At 42.8% G+C, this 9464-nt stretch overlaps 1 pseudogene; it reads left to right on the top strand.

The window, feature by feature from the left end:
* The first annotated feature begins 1380 nt into the window (after positions 1-1380).
* LOC124670918 lies at positions 1381-2447 on the top strand (annotated as a pseudogene).
* The last annotated feature ends 7017 nt before the right edge of the window (positions 2448-9464 follow it).

Here is a 9464-nt window from a genome sequence, read left to right as displayed (position 1 = left end):
CCATGTATCCAGAGCCAGTGTATCCGTTGAGATCAGTGCATGTGGTTATCCTAGTGTGTCCTTAGAATTGTTAGGAGCATCGGATGTCTATTAGTGTGGCCTTGTTTTTGAACCGAAAGTAAAATTGTTTATGAATATGATAGGATAAATTATTTTTTTCCCGCAAATGGACCTAAACTTCACTAGACAATAAGCATGTAGTTTATATGCGCCATTTATATGCACAAAAATGTGACATCTTGCCAATACATTTTAAATGTATTGACCATTCCTGATAACATACAACTTTATTGTTGCAGGTTACTCTGAGGAACGAGTGAAATTTTAATTTAGGTCGCGAGATTTCACTCAACATTGTTGCATGTGGCATTGATGGAACTCTGAAGATTGTTTCTTTGGTATGCGAGAATGAGATATGGAACTAGTAATATACTATGTATTCTAGATCATTACGTAAATTGTAGTAACGGCACATTTGATATTTTATTATTCTTTGAAAACGTATGTGCTAGCATATTGATCCAAAGACTAGCACTGTATGCACAGAGACTCAACCTTATGAGGCCGTGTCGCTTCACAAGCTAAGGAAAAGATGCATGGATGGAATCAAGGTTGACCCTTGATGTAGTTATATCATCATTGGAAAGGTATCGGTCTCACTATCACTTCCGCGAACACTTGTCACAACATTATTATACATATCTCTTCTGATGGTAATGCACTTTGTTGTAACTTTGTTTTTCTCTAGCTCACCACATGATCGTCCTTGGTATCTTTTCATGTACCTTCTCCAAGTCTATGAAAACCACATATAGGTTATTATTCTGCTACATATATCTCTCCATAAGTTGGCAAAGTAACAAAATCACCTCTGTAGTTGATCGCCTCTGTAGTTGCTCTCCAGAGCATAAAACCAAATTAGTGTTTAGTGACATTCGTCACTCCTCAAGAGATACCTTTAGGTTGTTGATAACCGTGACTTATGTTGGAAAACTGAAATTTAATGGGTTCATTACCTAGAGAACAACAAAGGGAACTCAACGTTTCAGGTGGGGGAGTAAACATTCCCTTTTTGGGTGACAGCACATGTGCTAAGAAACTCAAATTTAAAAGGATTAAGTAATTGATAGAGAAAATAATCATGAAGGATTCGAGAAGGGAATTATTCAATGACAAATATAATTCCGCATGGTCCATTTTTGGGGAGAAACACGGGGAATATGACCAATGGTGTAAATCGGGGGTATATTAATACTAAATATCCCCTCCATGAGTCATATATCTAGATCACATCACAAGATCTGTTTGTGGGCTTGAAATCGGGTTAGAATTAGGCCAAGGAGAGGCATGGTTGGGCAAGACAAGAGGATGTCACCATTGATGTCGGTAGGAAATATAAAGAACAACGCTATGAAGGGGAGGGCACAAGACCTTATTCCCATGATGAAACCAAACCAAGAACAACGGGTAACTAAAGATCTTGAGGATGGGGAGTTGGCTCATGGCACAAGCGTGCAAGCCTTGGTGCCATTGGTACAGGAGATGCTGCCACAGATTGATGTTAGGGTTGATGTGACGTTGCTCCACTGCCAAGCTTGCCGCCTACCCCTCAAGCCACCCGTTTTTGTGGTAAATACAACATAGATTTGTTTTTTATTTGAGTTAGATTTTTTATTCAGTCTTGATATTTGTTTGTGTTTGCGATCGCAGTGCGCATCCGGACATGTCATGTGTTGCCACTGCCGCAAGGGTCATGACGAGGCATGTGATGTTGCCAGCATCCAATGCAGTGGATTGGCTGACTTCATTTGTGCATCCAAGGTGCCATGCTCCTACAGGAACTTCGGTTGCGATAGCTATGTTGTTACCATCAGGCTGACGCGCTCATGAATGCATGCCATTTTGCACCTTGTAAGTGCCCAGAGTCCGGTTGTGGCTTCCTGGGTGCCCCACTAGGGCTCGTGGAGCACTTCGCCAGTATTCACTCCCGTCCCATCACCTATATCCGCTATGGCCGCTCCTCGAATCTCAGCCTCTCACTCTCAAAGAGTTGGCATGTCGTCGTTGGGCAAGAGGACCAGAATGTCTTCCTAGTCACTCTAGGTGAGCTCGGTGCCACTGCCACAATGGTGTCGCTGGTGTGTGTCAGGGCAAACATCAGCGCCACCACAATGACCCAGTTTTGGTGTAAGCTCTCGGTGGTGCACTCAGGTAGTGACAAGGACAAGGTGGTCATGATGTGTTCGGCGGTCAACAACAACGCAATGTTCGATGACACCCTAAGTCCAGGGCAGGGGATGTTCCTAGCGGTGCCACAAGAGTTGATTTCTGGTGAAATACTCGCTATCAGCGTTTGTATTGATCCTGTACAGTCAAATGATGCTGCAACCATGACCGATACGATGCACCCACCACAACATGCTAGGAAAACTAGAAGGTTCTGTTGAACTTATTTGTTTGTTCGGTATATTTTGTTCATTACCAAAATCTACCCTATTACAAGTTTTTCATGGTTTAAAATGTGGTCCCTTATTGAGAGGTTGCTCAATATGTTGGCATGCTCATGTTTAACAAACTTCCATTTTCCTTCCAACACTGGTTCAAACAAGGGAAACAGAACATGATTGGAAATATTGGCTCTACCTTTTGCATGTTATCGATTATGGCCAATTTATCAATACATGTGTGTGTGAGATACTGTTTTTTAAGGCCGTTCACAAAACATCGGTTCCAATTGTCCTATCTTGCTAAGAAACTAGGGCATAAAACATGACCATCCCAATGGGTTGTATGTATGTGTTGTATCCATCACTTCCTATATGGGGTCAATTTGTGGCATGGCAGGTCTGTGGCGTAATCAATTTTGTAGGATAACGTTGCATAGAAAACAAAAATTTTCCTACCGCGAACACGCAATCCAAGCCAAGATGCAATCTAGAAGACGGTAGCAACGAGGGGGTATCGAGTCTCACCCTTGAAGAGATTCCAAAGCCTACAAGATGAGGCTCTTGTTGCTGCGGTAGACGTTCACTTGCCGCTTGCAAAAGCGCGTAGAAGATCTTGATCACGATCGGTTCCGGCGCCACGAACGGGCAGCACCTCCGTACTCGGTCACACGTTCGGTTGTTGATGAAGACGACGTCCACCTCCCCGTTCCAGCGGGCAGCGGAAGTAGTAGCTCCTCTTGAATCCGACAGCACGACGGCGTGGTGTCGGTGGCGGTGGAGAATCCCGGCGGAGCTTCGCTAAGCGTGCGGGGAAGAAGGAGGAGTGGGGCGGCTAGGGTTTGGGGAGAGGGGTGGCCGGCCTCCAAGGGGTGCGGCCAAGGTGGTGGCTTTGGTGTGGCCGGGCCCCTCCCTATGCCCCTCATTATATAGGTGGAACCCAAGTGTTGGTGTCCAAGTCTTCGAATAAGACCCGAAACCAAAACCTTCCATAGGAGGGGGCAAACCTAGCCCAACTAGGACTCCCACCCAAAGGTGGGATTCCCACCTCCCATGTGGGGGGTGGCCGGCCCCCTATGGTGGAGTCCACTTGGGACTCCACCCCATCTAGGGCTGGCCGGCCATGGAGGTGGAGTCCCTTGTGGACTCCACCTTCCTTGGTGGTTTCTTCCGGACTTTTCTAGAACCTTCTAGAACCTTCCATAGAACCTTCCGCAACATTTTATTTCACATAAAATGACATCCTATATATGAATCTTATTCTCCGGACCATTCGGAACTCCTCGTGATGTCCGGGATCTCATCCGGGACTCCGAACAAATATTCGAACTCCATTCCATAATTCAAGTACTACCATTTCAACATCCAACTTTAAGTGTGTCACCCTACGGTTCGAGAACTATGCGGACATGGTTGATTACTCACTCCGACCAATAACCAATAGCGGGATCTGGAGATCCATAATGGCTCCCACATATTCAACGATGACTTTAGTGATCGAATGAACCATTCACATATATTACCAATTCCCTTTGTCTCGCGATATTTTACTTGTCCGAGGTTTGATCTTCGGTATCACTCTATACCTTGTTCAACCTCGTCTCTGACAAGTGCTCTTTACTCGTACCGTGGTATGTGGTCTCTTATGAACTCATTCATATGCTTGCAAGACATTAGACGACATTCCACCGAGAGGGCCCAGAGTATATCTATCCGTCATCGGGATGGACAAATCCCACTTGTTGATCCATATGCCTCAACTCATACTTTCCGGATACTTAATCCCACCTTTATAGCCACCCATTTACGCGAGTGGTGTTTGGTGTAATCAAAGTACCTTTCCGGTATAAGTGATTTATATGATCTCATGGTCATAAGGACTAGGTAACTATGTATCGAAAGCTTATAGCAAATAACTTAATGACGAGATCTTATGCTACGCTTAATTGGGTGTGTCCATTACATCATTCATATAATGATATAACCTTGTTTATTAATAACATCCAATGTTCATGATTATGAAACTAATCATTCATTAATCAACAAGCTAGTTTAAGAGGCATACTAGGGACTTCTTGTTGTCTACATATCACACATGTACTAATGTTTCGGTTAATACAATTCTAGCATGATATATAAACATTTATCATAAACATAAAGATATAAATAATAACCACTTTTATTATTGCCTCTAGGGCATATCTCCTTCGAGTCTCCCACTTGCACTAGAGTCAATAATCTAGATTACATTGTAATATACCTAACACCCATGGCATTACGGTGTTGGTCATGCTTTGCCCTAGGGAGAGCTTTAGTCAACGGATCTGCTACATTCAGATCAGTGTGTACTTTGCAAATCTTTACTTCTCCATCTTCGATGTACTCGCGAATCGAGTGGTAACGCAGCTTGATATGTTTCAGCCTCTTGTGTGACCTTGGCTCTTGTGCATTGGCGATGGCACCCATGTTATCACAGTAAATGATTAATGGGTCCAATGCACTAGGAACCACACCGAGCTCTACAATGAACCTCTTCATCCATACCGCTTCTGATGAAGCCTCCGAAGCCGCTATGTACTGCGATTACTGTTGAAGACTTCGCCACCGTGCCTTTGCTTCGAGCTTGCCCAGCTTACTGCAGCACCATTCAATATAAACACGTACCCGGATTGTGACTTAGAGTCATCGGGATCGGTGTTCCAACTTGCATCGGTGTAACTTGTTACAACGAGCTCTTGGTCACCTCCATAACAAAGAAACATATCCTTAGTTCTTTTCAAGTACTTCGGGATATTCTTGACCAGCTGTCCGAGTGTTCCATTCCTGGATCACTTTGATATCTGCTAGTCAAACTAACGGCATGCGCTATATCCGGTCTTGTACATAGCATGGCATACATAATAGAGCCTACTTGCCGAAGCATAGGGGATTTGATTCATCCTTTCTCTTTCTTCTGCAGTAGCCGGTCCTTGAGTCTTACTCAAGACCTTGCACAGTAACATAGGTAAAAACCCTTTCTTACTTTCGTCCATTCTAAACTTCTTTAGAATCTTGTCCAGGTATGTACTCTGTGATAGCCCTATTAGGCGTCTTGATCTATCTCTATAAATCTTGATGCCTAATATATATGATGCTTCACCAAGGTCTTTCATTGAAAAACTGTTATTCAAATAACCTTTTACACTGCTTTATAGTTCTATATCATTCCCGATCAATAATATGTCATCTACATATAATATCAGGAATGCTACGGAGCTCCCACTCACTTTCTTGTAAATACGGGCCTCTCCATGACACTTGTATAAACCCGAAGTCTTTGATCACCTTATCAAAGCGTCGGTTCCAACTTCTCGATGCTTGCTTCGGTCCATAGATTGAACGCTGAAGTTTGCATACTTTGTCGGCATTTTTAGGATCAACAAAACCTTTGGGTTGTACCATATACAACTCTTCCTCAATGTCTCCATTAAGGAACGCCGTTTTGACATCCATACGCCAAATCTCATAATCGAAAAATGCAGCTATTGCTAACAAAATCCTCACAGATTTTAGCTTCGCTACGGGTGAGAAAGTCTCATCGTAGTCAATTCCTTGAATTTGTCGGAAACCCTTTGCGACAAGTCGAGCTTTATAGACGGTAATATTACCATCAGCATCTGTTTTTCTCTTGAAGATCCATTTATTCTCGACAGCCTTTCGGCTATCAGGTAAGTCTACCAAAGTCCATACTTTGTTATCATACATGGATCCCATTTCGGATTTCATGGCCTCTTGCCATTTGTTGGAATACTGGGCTCATCATCGCTTCTTCATACGTCGCGGGGTCCTCATCATTGTTATCCACAATCATGACATTTAGACAAGGATCATACCAATCGGGAGTGGCACGTTCCCTTGTCGATCTGCGAGGTTCGGTAGTTTCCTCGTTCGAAGTTTCATGATCATTATCATTAGCTTCCTCTGTTGCCGGTGTAGGTGGTACAGGTACATCTTCCGATGCTTGCGCTACTCGATCAACGAGTATAGATTCATTAATCTCATCGAGTTCTACTTTTCTTCCGAGTCACTTCTTTAGTGAGAAATTCTTTCTCAAGAAAGGTTCCGTTCTTAGCAACAAAGATTTTGCCTTCGGATCTGTGATAGAAAGTATACCCTATAGTTTCCTTAGGGTATCCTATGAAGACGCATTTCTCCGCTTTGGGTTCTAGCTTGTCCGGTTGTAACTTTTTTACATAGGCTTCGCAACCCCAAACTTTAAGGAACGACGGCTTAGGTTTCTTATTAAACCATAATTCATACGGTGTCGTTTCTACGGATTTTGATGGTGCTCTATTTAAAGTGAATGCGGTTGTCTCTAATGCATAACTCCAAAATGATAACGGCAAATCAGTAAGAGACATCATAGAACGAACCATATCTAAGAGAGTTCGATTACGACGTTCGGACACACCGTTTCGTTGTGGTGTTCCCGGCGGTGTCAATTGTGAAAGTATTCCGCATTTCTTTAAATGCATGCCAAACTCATAACTTAGATATTCACCTCCGCGATCAGATCGTAGAAATTTAATCTTCTTGTTATGTTGATTTTCTACTTCACTTTGGAATTCCTTAAACTTCTCAAAAGTTTCGGATTTATGTTTCATGAAATAGATATACCCATATCTACTCAGATCATCTGTGAAGGTTAGAACATAACGATAACCACCGCGCGATGCTACACTCATTGGTCCGCATACATCGGTATGTATGATTTCCAATAAGTCGGTAGCTCGTTCCATCATACCGAGAAAATGGAGTCTTAGTCATTTTTCCCATTAGACATGCTTCGCATCTATCAAGTGACTCAAAGTCAAGTGATTCAAGTAATCCATCGGTATGGAGTTTCTTCATGCGTTTCACTCCAATATGACCAAGACGACAGTGCCACATATAAGTAGAATTATCATTCAATTTAATTCGCTTAGCATCAATGTTATGTATATGCGTATCACTACTATCGAGATCTAAAAGAAATAAGCCATTCTTTTGTGGTGCTCGACCATAAAAGATATTATTCATAAAAATAGAACAACCATTATTCTCGGACTTGAATGAATAACCGTCTTGCATTAAACAAGATCCGGATATAATGTTCATGCTCAACGCAGGTACACAATAACAATTATTTAGGCTTAAAACTAATCCCGAAGGTAGATGTAGAGGAAGTGTGCCGATCTGCGATCACATTGACCTTGGATCCGTTTCCAACGCGCATCGTCACTTCATCTTTCGGCGGTTGTCGTTTATTCTTTAGTTCCTGTTTCGAGTTACAAATATGAGCAACCGAACCGGTATCAAATACCCGAGTACTAGAACGAGAACTAGTGAGATAAACATCTATAACATGTATATCGGATATACCTTCTTTCTTCTTCTTGACAAGGCCGCTCTTCGGATACGCCAAATACTTGGAGCAATTACGCTTCCGGTGTCCCTTCTCCTTGCGGTAATAGCACTCAGCATCGGGCTTAGGGCCGTTCTTAGGTTTCATAGGAGGCGTGGCAGCTTTCTTGCCACCCTTCTTGAATTTTCCCTTAGACTTGCCCTGTTTCTTGAAGCCGGTGGTCTTGTTGACCATCAACACTTGGTGCTCTTTCTTGATCTCAATCTCAGCAGCTTTTAGCATGCCAAAGAGTTCGAGTAACTCCTTGTTCATGTTACGCATATTGTAGTTCATCACAAAGTTCTTATAACTTGGTGGCGGTGATTGAAGGACACGATTAATCCCCGATCTGTTAGGAATCACTATTCCCAAGTCACCGAGTTTCTTCGCATGCCCGGTCATGGCGAGCATGTGCTCACTAATGGAGCTGCCTTCTTCCATCATACAGCTGAAGAAATGTTTCGATGCTTCATAGCATTCCACGGCCGCATGAGTCTCAAAAATAGCTTTCAGCTCATTCATCAACTCATGAGGATCGTGGTGCTCAAAACGTTTTTGAAGATCGGATTCCGGAGCGCACGGGATGGCACATCGAACTTGAGAGTACCGAGTTTTCCGAGTCTCGTAAACAGCTTTTACTTCATCGGTTTCGGTTTCGCGGGAGGGTCACCTAGCGGTGCATCAAGCACATATTGCGGATTTCCGCCGGAGAGGAAGATCCTCACATGACGGAACCGATCGGTGAAGTTGCTACCGTTGCTCTTAAGCTTTTCTTTCTCTAGGAAGCTGGTTAAAATTGATTGAGGACGCCATCTCTACAACATATATTTGCAATAGTTTAGACTAAGTTTATGACAAATTGAGTTCAAATTTTAATTCAACATAATTAAAAATCTAGGTGAACTCCCACTCAAAACAATATCCCTCGCATTGTCTTAGTGATCACACGAACCAAATTCATCGCACCTCAAATCGATCATCACGAGAAAAGGTGTAATTTCAATGGCGAACACTCAAAGTGTTCATCATATCAATCATATGATTCATGCTCTACCTTTCGGTATCACGTGTTCCGAGACCATGTATGTACATGCTAGGCTCGTCAAGGCCACCTTAGTATCCGCATGTGCAAAAACTGTCTTGCACCCGTTGTAAGTACTTATCGAATCTATCACACCCGATCATCACGAGATGCTTCGAAACGATAAGACTTGATAACGGTGCTACTAAGGATGAACACTTTATTATCTTGAGATTTTAGTGAGGGATCATCTTATAATGCTACCGTCGCGATCTAAGCAAAATAAGATGCATAAAAGGATTAACATCACATGTAGTTCATATGTGATATGATATGGCCCTTTTGTCTTTGCGCCTTTGATCTTCATCTCCAAAGCACGGACATGATCTCCATCATCTTCGGGCATGATCTCCATCATCGTCGGCGAAGCACCAAGGTCAATGGCGCCGTCTTCATGATTGTCCTCCATGTAGCAACTTATTACAACTACTTTGAAATACTACTCAACATGAAATTTAAAGACAACCATAAGGCTCCTGCCGGTTGCCACAATACAATAATGATCATCTCATACATA

Source organism: Lolium rigidum, chromosome 7 (assembly GCF_022539505.1).
Source record: "Lolium rigidum isolate FL_2022 chromosome 7, APGP_CSIRO_Lrig_0.1, whole genome shotgun sequence".
NCBI classification, from domain to species: domain Eukaryota; kingdom Viridiplantae; phylum Streptophyta; class Magnoliopsida; order Poales; family Poaceae; genus Lolium; species Lolium rigidum.
Note: the sequence above shows the minus strand (reverse complement) of the source record. Positions and strands in the feature narration are given on the sequence as shown.